This window comes from Rhynchophorus ferrugineus, unplaced genomic scaffold, assembly GCF_030347505.1.
Source record: "Rhynchophorus ferrugineus isolate W39M unplaced genomic scaffold, kcgeb_rfMv2 rfM9, whole genome shotgun sequence".
NCBI classification, from domain to species: Eukaryota; Metazoa; Arthropoda; class Insecta; order Coleoptera; family Curculionidae; genus Rhynchophorus; species Rhynchophorus ferrugineus.
In genome coordinates, this window is record NW_027472588.1 from 7,583,177 (window position 1) to 7,603,375 (window position 20,199).

The 20,199-nt window shown below is 31.6% G+C and overlaps 1 protein-coding gene across 1 annotated transcript in view; it reads left to right on the forward strand.

The window, feature by feature from the left end:
- Positions 1-20,199, forward strand: part of LOC143202177 (uncharacterized) — a 262,136-nt gene that overhangs the window by 188,630 nt on the left and 53,307 nt on the right. The window lies entirely within an intron of this gene.

Genomic DNA, 20,199 nt, shown 5'->3' on the forward strand with positions numbered 1-20,199 from the left:
ATTCACTTAATCGAAGGTATCTTGTAATAATTAATTTTGTTGCATAAAACAAGAATTTTGATTCACATATATCGGAAGTACCGAATAGGTCGATTGTTTACCTGATTGATATTACAAGGAAAGCTGTAGTTTCTGAAGTTGAAATGATTGTTTGAAGTTGAACAGAAGGGGGGCTTCAGAAGACTTCGTAAAAAACGATTTTGTATACAGAAATTATTAAATATTTGTGAATATTTGTATAACCTCTACAAGAAAATAAAAATAAAGTACTTATTGTTCACTATGTAGCTCTTGTGGCATTCTGCTGGAACCATATAACGTCCAAATACTTATAGTATATTTAATTTGAATCAAAGAAAATCCGTTATTATAAATCTGTACCTTTTTCCATTGACGGGATGAAAAAAACATCCACGCTTCGATGTCCAGTAAGCAAACGTTGTCTATGACTTTGAACATCTAAATCGGTTGAATTTTGTATGATTACAGATCTAAGTGCATGATAATAAGTTCTTATCGTTTGGTTCAAACTTTTAACTTATCATAGTGATCTATAATTAGTGAAAACAGTCTAAACTCTGCTATAGCATATGACTATTGCAGGCTAACAAAATCACCTGAACTTATTAAATATTCCTGCACTATTATAATACTACAAATAGTTCTCCAAAATACCTCCTATTAGTTAGGTGTAGATATTAAAGTTCTAAACTAGCACCTACCAATGAGTAATACATTACCGTTGTGTGTTATTTTAACTACATTGTTAAGATTATTCCCTATTATTATTTTATATTCGAACATGTTTGCCACATACCTTAATGTTCTTTTTTTTGCGCGATATCTGGTACGTATATACATAACGAGGAATAATATTTCACATTTTTGGTTTTATGATCGATTTTTTATGTCACCTAATGAAATTTCTACTAAAATATTGGCATAACTGTTCACCCACATCGTTACATCAGACTCAGCACACTTTATGAACCTTTAGTAACATCAGCTCGGTAAAAGGTCAACTTGAAGTAGTCGCTTGTTCTTGTTCAAAGTGTCGACAATATCTTATGATGTACTGTGACGTAATTGGTTTTATACATTTAGTTTCACTTCTGCACATATATACGTGAAATGAACCACTTAATACCTTCTAAATTAATAATACATTCATTTGAAGTAAATTTGTTTCAAATATATATATAACTTGTTCTATTAGATGACCAGATTGAGTTATATCTTCTCATTTTTTTTCGTTTTAATTGAGTAAACCTTGAACTAAAACACCACCAGTATTTTTACTCGCTTAAATCGTGATCTATTTGGAATTAGTATCAGTAAATAACACACAAATTATAATAATTAGCTACAATTAAGGCAATTACTTTTTTTCTAACACACAATTAATTTTAAAATTACGTACTCTATTTTGTGTATTTCAGGTACTTATAGAAAGGCAAGTGTGACTACTTTCATTAAAAATAATAAAGGTCATTCTGAGTTACATTATTTTAAAAGTCGTATAATATATATTTTTATTCAGATGAATATATGAAATTTTGCTAGCTTTTTTTGCTTGTCAGAACTGAATAATTCCTCTATGGTGTCTATAATGTAGATTTAAAATGGCCCATCAAATTATTTGAAAAGGCGATATTACCCCATCTAGATGTTGGACAAAGGACATCACTCTAGAGATAGAACTTTATAAAAGTCTATTTCTAAATACGCAACTGTCAGAGTCACTACGTTCTTCTTCAGTTTATTTTATTGTGTTTTGTACTATCCAAGCTGAGTTTCATCAAATGGTGAGATTGTTCATAGATTATTCCAGTTTTCTCTTTTTAGTTATCAGTTACCATTATTGTCTGTTTTATAATGATTTTCCGTCAATTATTGACTACTGTGGATTAAGATCATCGCTAACCATCCTGGTTACTGTACCATTTTATAGCATACCATCGTCATTGTCTTTTATTGAGATTATCAGTAGCATCCATTAGCAGTATTTGTCGATATGTTCATTTATCGACACTATTTTTATCGATACTAGTATGGCTGTCAGTATTTTGACTGCCAATGCCGTTATATTTTAATTATCTGAAAACAGAAGTATCTATCGACGTAATATTTCAATTATATTTTGATTTCACCCATGTCATTGAAAATTGGCTGCTCAAGTACGTTTTTATTTTGTTTGCAGAATTATCACCCCACCACCTCGACATCAACTTCTTGCACGCTTATTTGTCTTATTTATTTTACCCGTTATTGAGAGTATGTTGTTGTTATATATTTTATTTTGATCTCCGCTTTTATTTATTTAAGATGTTTAACGACCTGGATTTACGATCTGGGTCTACAGACATTCGAAACAATCTATTTTGAATAAAAGTAAATTAATTGCAATTATGTTTAATTAAGGTTAAAAGATAGTCGTCGGCTTATAATCCATTCCGGACATACCATTCATTATGTAAACGTGATATCTTTTATATACGTAGCTAAAATGTAAAGTAACAAGTGAACTAAACGTAATAGGTATGTTTGAGTAGCGGTCAATTGATTTACGTACAAGAAAGTACCTAGTTCGTGTCGTTCGAAATTTACTTTCAATTTCGCCGGAATAACGTCACGGGTTCGATCGTTATCCTCCCCGCGGAACCGGCCGACGTATCGAAATTTCGGTGTAAACGACCTTTTCTGGTCTGGTTCGGAACGATAATATCTAATATGAATCGAAATTATATGGGATTAATTCAAGCGCTATTTTCACCATTTTTTGAGGCCTTAGATTATTTAATAATACACGAGAGGAAAGTTAAATGGATAAAGAAAGCGGAATAGATTTTTTTGCAATGAACCACTATTGACCACGTTAATAAAAAGCTCGACCTATCATTTTATTAATGCCATTGTCATTGTTCAATATACCAGGCCGTTTTCGATGAAATGACGAGTCATGGATAGTTGATCTAGGTTACAACAATATACAATATGTTAATCGAAAGCTCGAGGTAGTCAATTAATTAGTGGGATTTGTGGATCAAATGGATTTGGTCTTTTTTATGGTGATGTTTATTTATATGGTTCTTGGAGTTCTTGTTAATTGTTCAAATACGTAAATTAATTTAAATATGACGTTTATATTATAAAATATTTTTATTAATTCATTTTATTCAATAATATTTTAAACAAAATATGTTATTTCCAAAATTTGACCATTTTTAGTTACCTTAAAAAATTTTGAAAAAAATTAAGTAAATATAAGCTATGTGTATGCATGTGCCAAACTCAGATTATTTTCTTTTTTAAAATTAGATGGAGCTCTATATGCGCATGCCCCAAATCCGGAGATATTTGTAGAGTAAAGTATTGTAATTAGGTTGGAATGGTGTATTGGATAGAGCTAGTATGACTCGCTCATTATTAAGATAATAATGGTTCTAATATTGTAAAAGCGAGTTTTATTTATTTATATTTTCCGCATATTTTTTTTATTTCTTAAAACGCAAATACATGTACCATTCAATTAAATCATAAATCGTTCCGCATATTCCAACTTTATCTAATTCAGTTTATTTTACTGTATTCTGTGCCGATCAATATTTATATTTATTATTCTTCATTTATTATATTCTATTTATTATTTTCCATTTTCAATTCCTCATTTATTGTTAAAATTTTTACTATTTTGTATTCGTTATTATCTGTTTGTTGTCCACTACTTATTTATTTATTTATTTATCCATTTGTCCTTGTCTATTATATTTTTCTATTTTATTATTTCTTCGAATCGTCGTATATTCCCCATAATTCTTAAATTATGGCAAATCAAAGATAATAGTTGAAACTAAAATTGTAAATTATATTTATTTATATTTATATTTATATATTTATATTTATACCTTTTTTATTTACCTCATGAACCTATTCATCTGCTTATGTATATTTTCGACATAAAAAAATTTCGAAAAAAATTAAGTAAATATAAGCTATGTGTACGCATGTGCCAAACTCAGATTATTTTCTTTTTTAAAATTAGATGGAGCTCTATATGCGCATGCCCCAAATCCGGAGATATTTGTAGAGTAAAGTATTGTAATTAGGTTGGAATGGTGTATTGGGTAGAGCTATTGAATGACTCGCTCATTATTAAGATAATAATGGTTCTAATATTGTAAAAGCGAGTTTTATTCATTTATATTTTCCGCATAGTTTTTTTTATTTCTTAAAACGCAAATACAAGTACCATTCAAGTAAATCATAAATCGTTCCGCGTATCTATAGTACTTAATATTCCATCAGGTAGTTCCTTATCTCCTTTTAATTTCAGAACGTCAGAACTTCATAAGAGTTAATTTGTAAAGACGCGACAGAGTCACTAACTTTTTCTAATTCAGTTTATTTTACTGTGTTCTGTGCCGCTCAATATTTATATTTATTATATTCTATTTATTATTTTCCATTTACAATTCTTCATTTATAGTTAAAATTTTTACTATTTTATATTCGTTATTATCTGTTTGTTGTCCTCTACTTATTTATTTATTTATTTATCCATTTGTACTTGTCTATTATATATTTCTATTTTATTATTTCTTGGAATCGTCATATATTCCCCATAATTCTTAAATTATGGCATATCAAAGATAATAGTTGAATCCAAAATTATAAATTATAACTATTTTATAATCGAGAAATTAACGCCAAGGTGGCCAAGGTTACTGATGTGTAGTTATGATCTAGGATAACTTGAAACATACGTAAACGCCACCGATAGTGGTCTCTGCTGGCTCTCGGTGGCAGCGTATCTAGTGTGGCTTTTAGCTTTTCCTTTGTATGCATTGCACGTTTATCATAGCTGAAGAAGTGAGTACACCATAGCAACAGAGTATGGCTTATTTATTTATTTGAGTATTTATTTTAATACTAGAGAGGCCTAACAACCTAAGTAGCATGATTTTGCGCGTTTCCTCCCTTGATCTTATTGCACGTCCATTATTGTTAATGTTAGGATATAAGTTGGTACATCGTGCATTACCTGCCCTTCGTACCATGTGCTCATACCATAATTCATCCTAGCATAGTATATCATTGGTATTTGTTGGCTATATGTTGTAATTATGTTATACTAACAATCTGAAGCATACATAAACGCCACTAAATGTGGTTCCTGTCGGCTCTTGGTGATAGCGTATACGGCATGTTTGCCTCCAGCTTTTTCACTGGTAGGCATTGCACGTTTATCATCACAAATGCATTCCCATATGCGTATTTTCAATATTATGGTTTTGCTGTAGTAAATACTTACAAGCCATATATACCGAAATTGTTTTGTGATGCTTGCAGAACAATGTTGTACAAGCGGTCACAGCGGTGAATTTGTACTTTTTGTTTTATGGAGATATAGAAAATCATGTGGTTGTTACTTTTGCTATATGAATATCGTAGCTATATAAATATACAAGGATAATGATGCATCATGAATTTGTCCAGATATAAATACAAAAGAAACTTTTAGACCTTTGTCTTTATTACCAGCGAGCAATGAAACCGATTTCGTAATGGAAGAAAAGCATTTCATTTATCAAGGAATATTTACAAAATGTTTACCGCCGGATGATGCAGCAGCATGACCATCATTTAAATGTGTGGTTTAGAACTTTTTCAGTAACCACAAATTACCAGATTACAAGCACGCAACCGAGAATTTGTTTGAAAATTACCACAAGATTGGAGATCGAATGACTCTTAAAATATATTTTCTGCGGGCGCATTTTGATTCTTTCCCACAGAACTTGAGCGACTTAAACGATTGTGGGCTTTTGGTTTCTCAAGTTCAAAACCTATCTGTAACTATCAGTAACGAATCCGAAACGTCGGGTAGTTTTAGTCAACAAACAAGGAAACCGATAGTGTCAGATATGATCAACCACCTGAGTTTCAGGTCTAAAAAATATTTTGAAATAATAAAAATGTGAAATGAACACTTTCTTCAACATAAAATCGTCAAAATATTTTAGCCTTACAAATCCAGCAAATTAATTACAGTTCTTTTAATTATTATAAATAAACAAGATGTTGTTCAAATCCTTTCTAACGATCCAGCCATTATAATTAAAAACCTTTAATTTTCACTGATGCAAATCTTCAATCTTTAGTCGACGAATGCTAATAAAAATGAACGTACGAGCCGGCAATTATTTAATCCCAAATACGGCCGACAATTACCGCCTCTGAAATAGTTCGCATTAACGACCGTTACTTGTCAACATCACACGTCAAGGGTTTTAATTAGCTATTAATTCTGATGGAAATTGCATCTTCGAGACCGCTCATTCCCCGCGTAAATCTTAAAATTGCTTCTCGTTGCCGATTTGTTCTTAGTATATATTAACCTAAAACTATGACATTTAATAATAAATCTTTGTCTCGAATCGGTTAGAATAATTTCCGCATAAATAAAGCAAAATATGCCGATGACTAGTTTCATACTGATAACAACTTTTCAAGTAAGTGACTGAAGGAATTAATCATTATCCGACTATTAAATACCTGCAATTTTTGTTGTTTTGTTCGTAATATATATGACATGTGAAATGGAGCTCTTGATGTTAGATAGCCAGTAATAAATAGTAAAAACATAGTTGAGGAAATTATAATAATATTATACAATGTTCTTCAGTCATTAAACTTTCGATTAAATTAATCAAAATAGGTTTTCAATCATCTACTGTCACTGTCAAGATAAATCAAGTTGAATCAAAAACTTGACTTGATGCCGAGTTTCCGGACACTGCCCCCGAAAAATCAACCATCAAGGATTGGTTTGCTAATTTTACACGTGGTGAAATGAGCACCGATGACGATGAACGCTGTGGATGCCCAAGGAGGTTGTTACCGACGAAAACATTAAAAAATCCACAAAATGATTTTGAATGACCGTAAATTGAAATAAAATTAAATAGCAGATGCTCTAAAGATATCAACCGTAAAACGTATTAACGTGTACATCATATCCATCACGAATATGTGGGTATGAGAAAGCTCTGTGCAAAGTGGGTGCCACAACACAATTTTGACAAAAAACAACGACGAGTTAATGATTCGGAGCAGTGTTTTCAATCAAATGACCAAACGTAATAAACCCGAGTTTTTTCTTCTATATGTGACAATGGATGAAACATGTCCAACCGACAATCATCCGAGTGGACTGCACACGATGAATCCGATCCAAAGCGTGGGAAGACGTAACAGTCGGCTGGCAAGGTTATGGTGTCTGTATTTTGGGAAGCGCATGGAATAATTGTCATTAACTGCCTTGAAAAAGGGAGGACCAACAACAGCGACTATTACATAGCGTTATTGGACCGTTTGAACGACGAAAACGGCGGCATTTGAAGAAAAAGTAATTGCTGCTTCACCAAAACAATCCACCATACCACAAGTCAGTGAAAACGGTGGCAAAAATCCATGAATTGGGCTTCTAATTACTTCCTCATCTACCATATTCTCAAGATCGACCATTTCCGACCAGCGACTATTTCCTGTTCTCAGATCTCAAAAGAATGCTCGCTGTGAAGTAATGTTCAACAAATTTACAAATTTCGACAGGCAATACATTAAACATCTTGATCTCTACTTCACGATGACTCTATAAGTTAATTATTCTGAGAGCCTCTCTAAGATCTTCAGTGTGACTTTGCTAATATATTGAATTAGCTTGTTTTAATTGCTTATTCCTAACTGCAATAGTAAATATATTCCTTTATTTGCTCTTTACTGAATTTATTAATTATTTGCACATATTCGTTAATCTTTTGACTTAAACGAATTAAAAAATAGCTAACAATGTTTTCTGTGTCACTCTCTTCATATTATGATATTTAAGCTTTTTTTATTTATTTTGTACAAACCTTGTCGTGACTATAACAAACACAACCAAAGAAGGATTATATAACTTGGTGTAGTGGTTCAGATGTACATATATTTCGGCAATTCTTTATTGTTTATGTAGATTTATGACCAGGACATTTTATTTAATTTTAGCCAAGCTGTCGTGTATTTTTCATAATCTTCACACTGTTCTGTTTCATTGCTTCATTTAATACTTTTAATTATTCATTTTTGTTTAATCTTAAACTATAATTAGTAATGCCAGGTATTTCAAAAGAAATTATACATTTGATTACCTTGCCATGTCAATCAGTATTCCTGGGATTTCATTCTCTTAAGAACGGACCGCACATTATGGGTACAACGAATTTTCAAAAATGACAATTTAACGTCTGCACCACCAAAATTTTACGATAATCAAAGTACTCTTCATTTTTTTTCAAAGAACTCTTCCCACGTGAAGATGGGACCAGAATTTGAACGAACCGATACAACAGTTGCAAAGAATGAAATTAAGGCTAATTAAGGCACGTCAAGATTTATGTCAAAATATTGGAAATCATTTACAAACACGTGTGAGTTCGAGAGAGGTAGATCTCATATATGATCACATATGTGCGCCCAACTAATCAAAATAATTAAAAGATAGTTTATAAGCTTATTAATTCAGTTTAGTTCTGAGTTTTCAATTTTTCCTTCAGTTGCAAGAAAAATCAATAAAAATAAGGTACTAATTAGTATAATCAACGGTTATTGTTGATCACGACCATCAGAAATTTCCAACACATTTGTGTCCACTTGTTATAATCATATAATAAATTATTACATGTACATGAATACATAATTGTACACCCATATTGATGTACCAAGGAATCCAGACAAAATTGCTAATAGAAATTTATATTAATTTAAAAGTTTCTCCATTCATGACAAATATTATTTACTGAAAGTAATAAATTAGTAATTTTTCACTATTTTAATTATTAATATCGAACTTATATCAAGACAAAAGAACAATGTCCAATTATAAAAAAGAAACCCAATGAAAAATCTAATCGATATATAATAATTAAAACAATAGAGCAATAAGTTCCCATAAAATGTAATTAATTCCCAGTAAAATATTTTCTCTTCGTGAGTCCACAATCTGCCCTATTGGCAATAAGTATTTCTTCTGTTTATATTATATATATACATGGCATGTAGAAAATCACTTCATTAAGCAATCTTCTGTATAAAATATTATCTTAATTAATTAGTCTTATTCTAATGCTTATTCTAAACTCTACATATGTCCAGTAATCAGATCAGGTGGTGTTAAACGTTTTAGTCTACGCACTTCACTATCACGTCGCATATTTAGCTGATTAGCGAGTACATTGGGATGCACTGACACTCTTTCGAAGTACTTCACACAAACACGTTGGATTACACTCGTTATAGGTTCTAGAGGAATATCGCGTTGTATCACTTTATTTGAAATATAGTACGGAGCATCAACAACGGCACGCAACACCTTATTTTGGAACCGTTGAATGATGGATATATTAGATTTGCTAGCGGTACCCCATAGTTGAATTCCATAAGTCCAAATGGGCTTGAGTATAGACTCATACAGCAATACCTTGTTATCTAATGATAACTTGGATTTGCGCCCAATGAGCCAATACATTTGATATAATTTTAGTCCTAGTTGTTTCCGTTTAGAGAGTATGTGCTTCTTCCAGGTTAGGCGTCGATCTAAATGCATACCAAGATATTTAACATGCTCTGCTTGGGGGAGTTGACGATGATTGATATTTACTGGTAGACATGTTCTTCTACGCAGGGTAAACGTTATATGCGTGGATTTTGATTCATTGGCTTTAATGCGCCATGTCTTCAACCATAATTTTATTTGCTCCAGGTGGGTTTGTAGGTTTATTGATGCTGTGACTGGATCTTCATGTGGTGCTAAGATTGCTGTATCGTCTGCATATGTTGCCACAGTAGTTATTTTTGTGGTGGGCAGATCAGCCGCATACAGAAGATACAGTACTGGACCCAGTACACTACCTTGCGGAACTCCTGAATATATGGGATTTAGTTCGGTATATTCATCGCCTTGATTTACAATAAAATGTCTGTCAGTGAGATACGATTTTAGTAGCTGATAGTCCGGATGAGGGAGAAGTTTCTTTAGTTTAACCTGCAAGCCCGTATGCCATACTTTGTCAAAAGCCTGAGATATGTCTAGGAAAGTCCAGTAAAATATAAATTATATGTTGTGTTCAGTTCTGTGGTAAGGTAATGGATGATGATCTATAAGGAATACAACTAGGTCTTGAGTGATCCTTGTTACTATTAATTTTTCTTCGCAAAAATTGGAACTAATTTATTCAATTCTGAACATCAGTAATGATTAGCTGTCAGATTTTGCCATATTTCAGGCTATATATGAATTCTTCATGGAAATAATTCCTCGACTTTCAAGAATTTGAGAATTTCGAGAATTCAAGAAGCGATCGAATTTAAAGTGCTGCCCGATCAATTGATGTAGGTCAACCCATTGAAAAATACCTCCAAAATTCAGAGCTGTCATGCTGAAAGGTGATTTTGGCATGCCATTTCTTCAATTCATTCAATCAGTATATCTGATGACTTGATCAATAGTTGTTGGTACATTTATTAATGGTGGTTTCATTAAGGCCCAATAAATTCATGAACACTCTGTCTAGTAGTGAAAGAAAGTTGTTGTTTGTATTTCTAAACTATTGGATCGGTTTAATTAACTGTGGCTTAAATATATCAATAATATATGCATTAGACGTACTACAGATATTATTTTATTTGAACTAGAATATTACCTATCAAGGTGTGTTATATATCAGAGCTAAAATAAAGCCGCAGTTAAATATGGCAACATTGTGACGTTTTGTCGTCATACATGTAGATGGCATTAGTTCACTACTTTATTGGATAGATCATATTACTTGTTCGTATCTCTTCTTTTGGTATTTTCTATATTAGTAGTGACAATTTGTTAGTATTAATTTTACCAAAAAAAAAAGTGGAAGGAATGTAATTCTTAACAATGCATTTAAAATACCATTAGTTGCAATTTATATAAGATACCCAAAACTATCTTTCTATTGTTACGGACGACTTGCCTTCGAATCAGATATATTTGGTTAAGGCAATTAAAGATTCACAAACCGTACCAATGTTTATTAAAAAACAATTGTTTATTAATGAGGCAGCTTTCTTTTTATAGATCAACGATTTCAACAAAAATTCGTTACCGAAATAATTAAAATTTAGATTTGTTTCAGTTGTTGACTTTGCACGTTTTAGCAGACGATTCGCTTTATCACACCGAAACGGCTATATTTGATCTGCTAAAACGATATTCGCATCATTTCCAACTCGGCATAACCATCTGGTTGAAGTAAATCGTCGCTAATTATCTTAAGAAAAACGGTCGACGCTAAAGTATCCGAACAAACGAGCCGCTCTCCAACAAAATTCCAGTAAATTGACTTTTGCAAAAAATTACTTCGGATGTTTATGCGACTGGAATAAATAAGTGCTTTCTGGGTGCCAAAACCGGTGATGCAAAAGTGAAAACATATTTCAGAAACCTACAGAATTGCATAATTAGTTCAAACAAATACTGGACCAGTTATAAATAATATTATAATGCTGTCCATTAGCTTATTTCGACAAATATTGAGGAATTTTTAGTTGAATTATTGGGAAGTCTCGATAATAATATATCGCAGTTTATTTTTGAATTACTTGATGTCTTATTTTTTAAATTAGAAATGGATTATTTAAGATACATTGGAAAAAGAATTAGGAATTAATTGAAAAAAGAAACTATAGTAAATCCAAAAGAGCATTGAACTCTCGTCACCTCAATTTATGACGTCGAAAGGTGACAATGCCGCATGACTTTTAGTTTGTTTTAACTTTGATATATAACAATATTCTAATGTATGAATATGCGATGGTATGGAGGAAGTTGTTACACACTCTAGCCATACTGTCCAGCCGTCTGAACTATTCTTTATTATTTTACAGACCCACTTCTAAGAAAGTAAATTACATCCAATAAAATTAAACATTCTATCCATATTTATCAAGTAACGATTTGCAATATTTCACTCTTTAACGTAGTATCTTCAAAACTTCATTTAAATATTGCAATCCATTCCTTAATTACAGCCTTTACCGACAACTTGTTGGGGTATTTCTAATGGATCCCTGTTTCTAACATGACGAAAAGTATATGTCCAAATGTTATTCTAACCCTTAACTTTTTCCATCACTTTTACTGTCTTTACACTCTTTTTTTAGCCTCTTGCCAAGGGTGGTCGAATGTTTATTTTTCAAATATCTTGTCTATACACAAATTGAAATAAATAATGCTCCTTGATTTTATTATATCCTCACACTATTTAAATCATGTATTTTCTAAAAGTGTTTGAAGAGATGCCTTAGCTTTTATTTTACTCCGAAGTTTAATCGACAGTCATCCGAGGGGACTGCACACGATGAACCCGCTCCAAAACGTGGGAAAACGCAACAGTCGGCTAACAAGGTTACGACGCGTCTATTTTGTGGATGCGCATGGAATAATTTTCATTGACTAACTTGAAAAAGGAAGTACCATCAACAGCGACTATTACATAGCGTTATTGGATTGAAGGACGAAATCGTCGAAAAACGGCTGCATTTGAAGAAAAAGAAAGTGCTGCTTCACCAAGACAATGTACCGTGTCACAAATCAGTGAAAATTATAGCAAAATTCCATGAATTGGGCTTCGAATTGCTTCCTCATCTACCGTATTCTCTAGATCTGGCGTCCAGCGACTCTTTCCTGTTCTCAGATCTCAAAATAATGCTCGCTGTGATGAAATTTTTGTCGAATGAAGAGGTGATAGCCAAAACTAAGGCCTATTTTGAAGCAAAGGACAAATCGTACTACAAAAATGGTATCGAAAAGTTAGATGGTCGCTATAATCAGTGTATCACCCTTGAAGGGAATTATGTTGAATAAAAAAACTAATGCGTTTTACTGTGATAGGCTGGGGATTTTTTAATTGAGCTGTTATGTCTCCAAAAGCTTTTATTATACATTTCAGAAATAATAAATTAATCTCGTATAGACACGAAACAAAAATCCCAGCAGATTGTAAACATATTCTAGGAATTGACACTATCTCCTAGTTCATAGTCCTAGTGCTACAATGTTGCAATATCATTGAGAAAAGAACTTTAATTAATATAATTGTGAACTAAAGTATCGATTGCGGTTAAATTTCAATTTCTTGTGGCAAATGTGTAAATCGACCATTTCCATAATTATTTCCACTGTCATAAAAAATCAAAAATAGGAACTGTTCTCTATACTATAAATAGTAAATTTCTTTTCTCATTCATTACATCGTACTGACTAATTACAAACGCGAAATAACACACACACGGTGCTGGTATAGACTCGGTACCACGACCACATGGTTTACGGTGTTTTCCGATAGGATCTGCGACTTGCTGTTCGTTTTATCAACAATTTCTCTTGCACCTTACATATCGGGACACTTTTTTCCTCTCGTTTTGAATATTACAAACGAACGGTTTTGTTTTGTTCGGATTTGCTAGAAAGTAAACGCCACAAAAGAGTCATACAGGTCTAGTATCTAACGATGTATCTGGTAGATTTACGTAAGTTCTAGCGAAATGTTTGTGATTTTAATCATTAGGTGTTTTACCCATGTGGTTAATTTATGTAAGAGTGGTTTTAGTGTACTGATTTAGTTTAATTGTTTCTAAGTTCATATAACTCTCAACAATAGGAAGGAATCCCTTGCTTATCAATCGCCTTGGCAATGTTAAACATAATAATTATCAGTTCAGCGTTGAACAATATTTGAATTACTTGTAATTAAAATACGTATTTTACTATATATTTTACTTTTATTGCATCACAACTAAAAAATAATTTAGAATGAAGATTGGATAAGTCTTTAAACTATTATCCGAAATAAATGAAGCCATGTTGGCATCATGCTAGTACTCTACGTACAGTAGTAGCAGAAAAACGATAAAAGCAAAAAACAGATCATAATTAAACGCTATCCAAACATAAAGAATGTATTCATACAACATAAGACAATATCACTAATAATACATACACAGTGCAATATAATATGAAACAATATTCACATAAAGACCTGTAGAGACACTGTTTTCTCTTGAAAGTTTTATTCATTCCCTAAAAAGAGTCCTTTTATCTTATACGGAATTCAAAAATCTAGTGTTTATAAGAGGAAATTCTTCCTTTACTGATTAAAAGACTGGACTAGATTAATTCTGTTATATTTACGTAAGCTAACATCTGATTGTATTTTGTATTTTAAATAATAATAGCTAAACTATTATATTTTATATTGTATTTAAGCTTTCATCATCAAAAGATGCGTGTATAAATTTGACAGCAATCATATGATTAGTTCGTGAATTATAACATTTTAAGTGAAGCAACTTTTGTTATTGTGAAAAAAATGGATAAAAAGGAATTTGGCGTGTTGATAAAATATTGCTTTTTGAAGGGAAAAAATACAGTTGATGCAAAAACTTGGCTTGATGTCGACTTTCTGGACACTGTCCCAGGAAAAGTTTAGACGTGGTGAAACAAGCACCCAAGACAGTGAACGCAGTGGACGCCCAAAATAGGTTGTTATCGACGAAAACATTAAAAAAAACCCACAAAATGCGTTTGAATGACCGTAAATTGAAATTGAATGAAATAGCTAACACTCTAAAGATATCAACTGAACATGTACATCATATCATTCACGCATATTTCGGTATGAGAAAAGCTCTGTGCAAAGTGGGCGCGCGAGCTTACTTTTGACCAAAAACAACGACAAGTTGATGATTTCTTCACTTCATCATTTCACTTCGAAGTCTAATCGACAGTCACCCGAGTGGACTGCACACAATCAACCCTCTCCAAAGCGTAAAAAAACGCAATAGTGGGCTGGCAAGGCTATGGTGTCTATATTTTGGGATGCGCATGGAATGATTTTCTTTACTTCGAAAAAGGAAGGACCATCAACAGCGACTCTTACATAGCGTTATTGGACCGTTTGAAGGAAGAAATCGACCGCATGCGAAGAACAATAAAGTCCTGCTTCACCAAGACAATACACCATGTCACAGGTCAATGAAAACGATGGCAAAAATCCATGAATTGGGCTTCGAATTGCTTCCTCATCTACCGTATTCTCCAGATCTAGCCCCCAGCGATTATTTCCTGATATAAAAATTTCTCAGATCAGATCTTTCTAATTGGCCTGTTAAAATATTCGACTTACATGCTAGATAGTATTTTGAAATTTATATTTTAAATACAATAAAACAGGTATTACCCAGCTCTGGATCAATTAGAGCGTAAGTGGCATCATCTATTTTATAAATTTGACCCTCTTAGTATTTAATTTAGTTCGGCATTAAAAATAAATTCGTTATTACAACGATACACCTCGTAAAAACACAAATGTTTGTGTACGAACATAATCAATTTAATCACCACGTCATTAAACATCATAAATAATGGATTCTGGAGAGACTAACTTGACCGTGATACCATAATAGGCATCAATAAACGTTGTCATCTCGTTAATCCGAACAAACAACAATTACTTTTATCAATAAAAACCCGAATCATAATTAATTCATTGTTTACCGCCATTAAAATAAACGATTTTATTAAATAACGAAAAAAGTGAAAGCAATTAATCAAACTGTGCATTAAAATAGTCGAGATATTTATCATTCAAATTGGCCATTAAGAAACCGTATCGTCGGTTGGTTTGTATTAGATTGTAGCTTCCTCTTCTTAATTCAAATGATATAGTAGAGGTGTTTGCTGCTTAATTGATATGGGAACCACTTTAGAACCAATTCAAATGAGCTGCTAAATTATGCAATAGAATGCACGAACTGAACAAAATTACGTTCGAGCATATTTAATCTAGATATCGTATGTTTTTATTAAAATCGAAGGTCACGTGCGGCCTCATCTTAAAAAGTAGAATACTGTCACGGATTTTTCATAAAGACCATGAACATCATCGAAGAAATCGCGTAGGTTGCGGTTCTCAGGGTTGGCGTACGTTATCTCGTAGCTATTACAGTGTGTGTGCTCTCATATTGTCTAAAACATCGTATAATCGCGTCTGACCCAGATTTTAAGTAAAATTAGCGTTGGGAACTATCGACTGAAAACAGTCGAAACAGTCAATAGTCAAAAAACTATCGACTCAAAATAGTAATTATTATTTTCAGTCAAATTTACGGTTCGACTGTTTTTTTTTAATTCGTGATGTCAGACGAAGACGTATGAATTCTTTCCTGTATAATTGAGAGATGAAATGACGGAGATAATTGCTTGGGGCAGTTAATTCTATATGTGCTTATATTTTCCAACGCTAGAATAAACGAGACGGGGATGTATAAATTCCTTAAAGAACTAACTTTAAAAAAAGAAAAGGAAAAAATTATTACTGAATACTATTATAATAATAATACATAACATGCAATTTATAATTTAATTTTAAACTGAGTAGAATTACTTTTATATTTGAATGTTCTGTGGATCTGTAAAAATGAATGGAATTTTTCTATAAAATAGAATAATACCCGACAAATGTTTTATTGCAGTTCAATGCGTTAATAGTTACTTTTAAATAATATACTGTAATAAATACAGACAATGCAATAGACTAGAGTAAAATCTAAAAACTAAATACGTGCAATAACAGTAAATATTATATAAACAATTAAATATATACCTAATCTTAGAATAAAAAACTGATCCATGACATAATTAAAAATGATCTGAATAAAATGATATAAATACCTTATTTATTATTGAAAGGATTTTTTTAACATATCACTTATTATATCATATTTAGTAAGTGCTTCCATATTTTCATTATAATTAAGAATTACTCTTAACTATTTTACGTCTGCTGTGAGCATTTCTGTCTTTGAGTACCTATTAGTTTTCACAAAAGTTTCAACAATATTAAAATTAGCCAAGAGAAGTCATATATTGTTGTCCTGTCATTTGACCTATAATATGTTTACTTTCTTTAATTAATTACTTTATATCATAATAGGACATTTGTCATTAGCCCTATTGTATCTGACTGTGCCTATAGCTCTGTAGAGATTTCAGAACGCTTGAAACTTCAAGCAACTTTTTACAGCTCTTGAACCCAAGCATAGCTAGTACCATTAGAGATTTGGACATCCTTACCTGTATGTAACAGAAAGTTATCCTCAAACTTATATACTAATAGTATATCCTCAAAAAAGTTATCAAACCTCATTAGTTTACCCTTCATACATTGTTTAATCCCACGACGTTAGTATTTTTCATACTAAACAAATTAGGGAGAAATGATATATAAATACAATTTTTTTTAAAAGAAATGACTTAAAATATAGAGTCTTATAGAAAAGAGAGTGGGAAAAAATGGATTAAGGAAGAATTCATTAAATAACATCCGCGTATACTGTGTCTGCGGATATTGTACATAACATCCTTTTTGCCCATAATTACTGTCATATGGTGCTTTGCACTGAAAAACTTGATTGTTTTTAAATTTTAAGATTTTCTTCACGAATTATTGCATCCAGATTATTCGAAAGGTTACTATAAATATTTTGTTTAATTGTTACACTAGCTAATGTACAATTACTCAGCCAATAGTAATTATATTATTATATTATTATTTCATTATTATTTATATTATTTATTATTATTATGATTATTTCAGATAGTTTTCTATATCTAGTCAATCACTCAAAGAGATGAATAGATATATTATTTTGGAAGAAATTAGGGGTAGGCGATATGAAAATATATATATATATATATATATATATATATATATATATATATATATATATATATATATATATCCTACAATTTGTCTTTATGATAATGAAATTTAAAAATATGAAATCTAGGTATAATATAACTAGGTATAATAACTAGGAGGACCCATCGGCCTTATATCAGTCTCTGGTGAAACAATGCTTATACAGGTCACTGCTGTATTTTTTTTATTATATGCACCTCACTACATAACACTACACAGGATCAAATGGTTTGATTCTTTTGAGTCTGTTTTGTCCTATTCTGGTGGTATCCAAAAGCTTCAATACTTCAATTTTCTCATGAGAATAGAGTTTTTCCTCGTATCCCCTTGCAATTATCTTGATTTCTTGACATACTGTGAGTATCTGAAGGTCTCGACGTAGGTAATCAGTCTTCAGATAGTATTTGGGTGCGTTCACAATACCTCTCAAGACTTTGTTCTGAAAAATTTGTATTTTGTTTATGTTACTCTTTGCAGAACATCCCAATAATTGAACTCCGTGTGTCCATAGGTTTCACTATTTGTTTATATAATAGCAATTTATTCTGTACTGATAATTGTGATTTTCTACCAATTAGCCAGTACATTTTCCTATATTTCAATTCCAGTTCTTTTCTTTTCTACTTTATATGCTACTACCAGCGAAGTTTTTCATCAAGATTTATTTCGAGATATTTAGCGTTGTTGCTATATGGAATGATACTTTTGTTAATTTTTATTTTTCAAGCTTGTGTCCAATTATTTATATTGTCACTTACCTGTTGAAATTTTGAGGATAAGCACCTAGTAAGAACTATTCTGAACCCTTGATATACAAAATAGAATTTTTCGAAGAAAAATTCCCATTATGTTTGAACACGTCAAATATTTTTTATTTTTCGCTAAAATAAAATTTAATCAATTTCACTTACTTCTCTATTCCTTAAGATTTCTAAGATTAAAGATATATCCTTGCCGTAAAAGCAATTTAATTAATATAATTTTTAAATTCTATGAGTAATAAATATCTATGCACGACGTGCGTGCATTTTCAATGATTTTTCGTATCAGGTAAATTTATAATAGCTGGCAGAAAATTTATTACACTGAATATAGGCAACACAAGCACAATGGTGAGGTCGAGAGATGAATCGACTTTAAATAGACAATTACGACAGCGTTTAATGGCCGATCGTAAAATCGAGGTAACCTTGGACATAAGTGCATTATATCAATTGCTTTTCTAAACTCTTACCGGGTCAAAATCGAAATAAACCTCCGAGTGCCTGAAATCAACAATTACGCTATTTTCTTTGACCGTTACCTTTTAATATGTGTCAGTGCTTCAGCAATATATCTGCTAAGTAGTTTTGTTTGGCTAAATAGTTCTTCAAGGTTCGTCAGAGCATTTAAGACTGATGCATTAAAAGCTGATCGTTAGACAGATAATGGCAAAGATAAGAGTTAAATATTAACATAACCAGTTTTGCTAAGTATCAAGTTGACTCAAGCAGTTAGTTATCTAAACACAAGTTGTAAAATGCGTTGCCAATCAAACACTGTGTATTTCTCAGACATGGATCCTTCCAAATAAACTTGACAAATAATCTGAACACTAATAGAAATGTGAGAGATATTATTAATACATAGTAATAGTAATTCAAAATAAATTAATAATTAATAATTAAAATTAATAAATTATTATATTAAATTATTTAAAAATATTAGATGATTGCATGTTTTCTGATCATTTATTCAGTTTAACCTTTCTGGAGCCGTAATACAAAAAATTACGTCTCAGTCCGTATGGAGTAACTATGATATCCCATTTTGACACTTCGACAACTAACGTATATTATGCATGACTTTTTGCAAAGTTATAAAATAAAACTGTAATAATTTTTTAACAGTTTGTTTATAATTAAAAAAAATATATATTTTCATTTTGATATTAAATTATTATTTGCAGTTAAATAATTATTTTTTTAGTATATACGATATCCAACCAAAATTGCAAGTCAATCCAATAAATTGTTTCAAAGTAGGCTTTGTAATATATTTTCTAGGATTACCTAACAGGTCAATTGAAAAGTTCCCGGTCTACCATAGTAAAACGCCTTTTTTGGCAAAATTATTTTCATTAATTTAGATAGTTTATTCAACATAATTCCCTTCAAGAGTGATACACTGATTATATTGACGCTCTAACTTTTCGATACCATTTTTGTAGTACGATTTCTCCTTTGCTTCAAAATAGCCCTCAGTTTCGGCGATCACCTCTTCATTCGACGAAAATTTCTTCCCAGCGAGCATTCTCTTGAAATCTGAGAACGGGAAATAGTTGCTGGGGACTAGATCTGGAGAATACGGTGGATGAGGAAGCAAC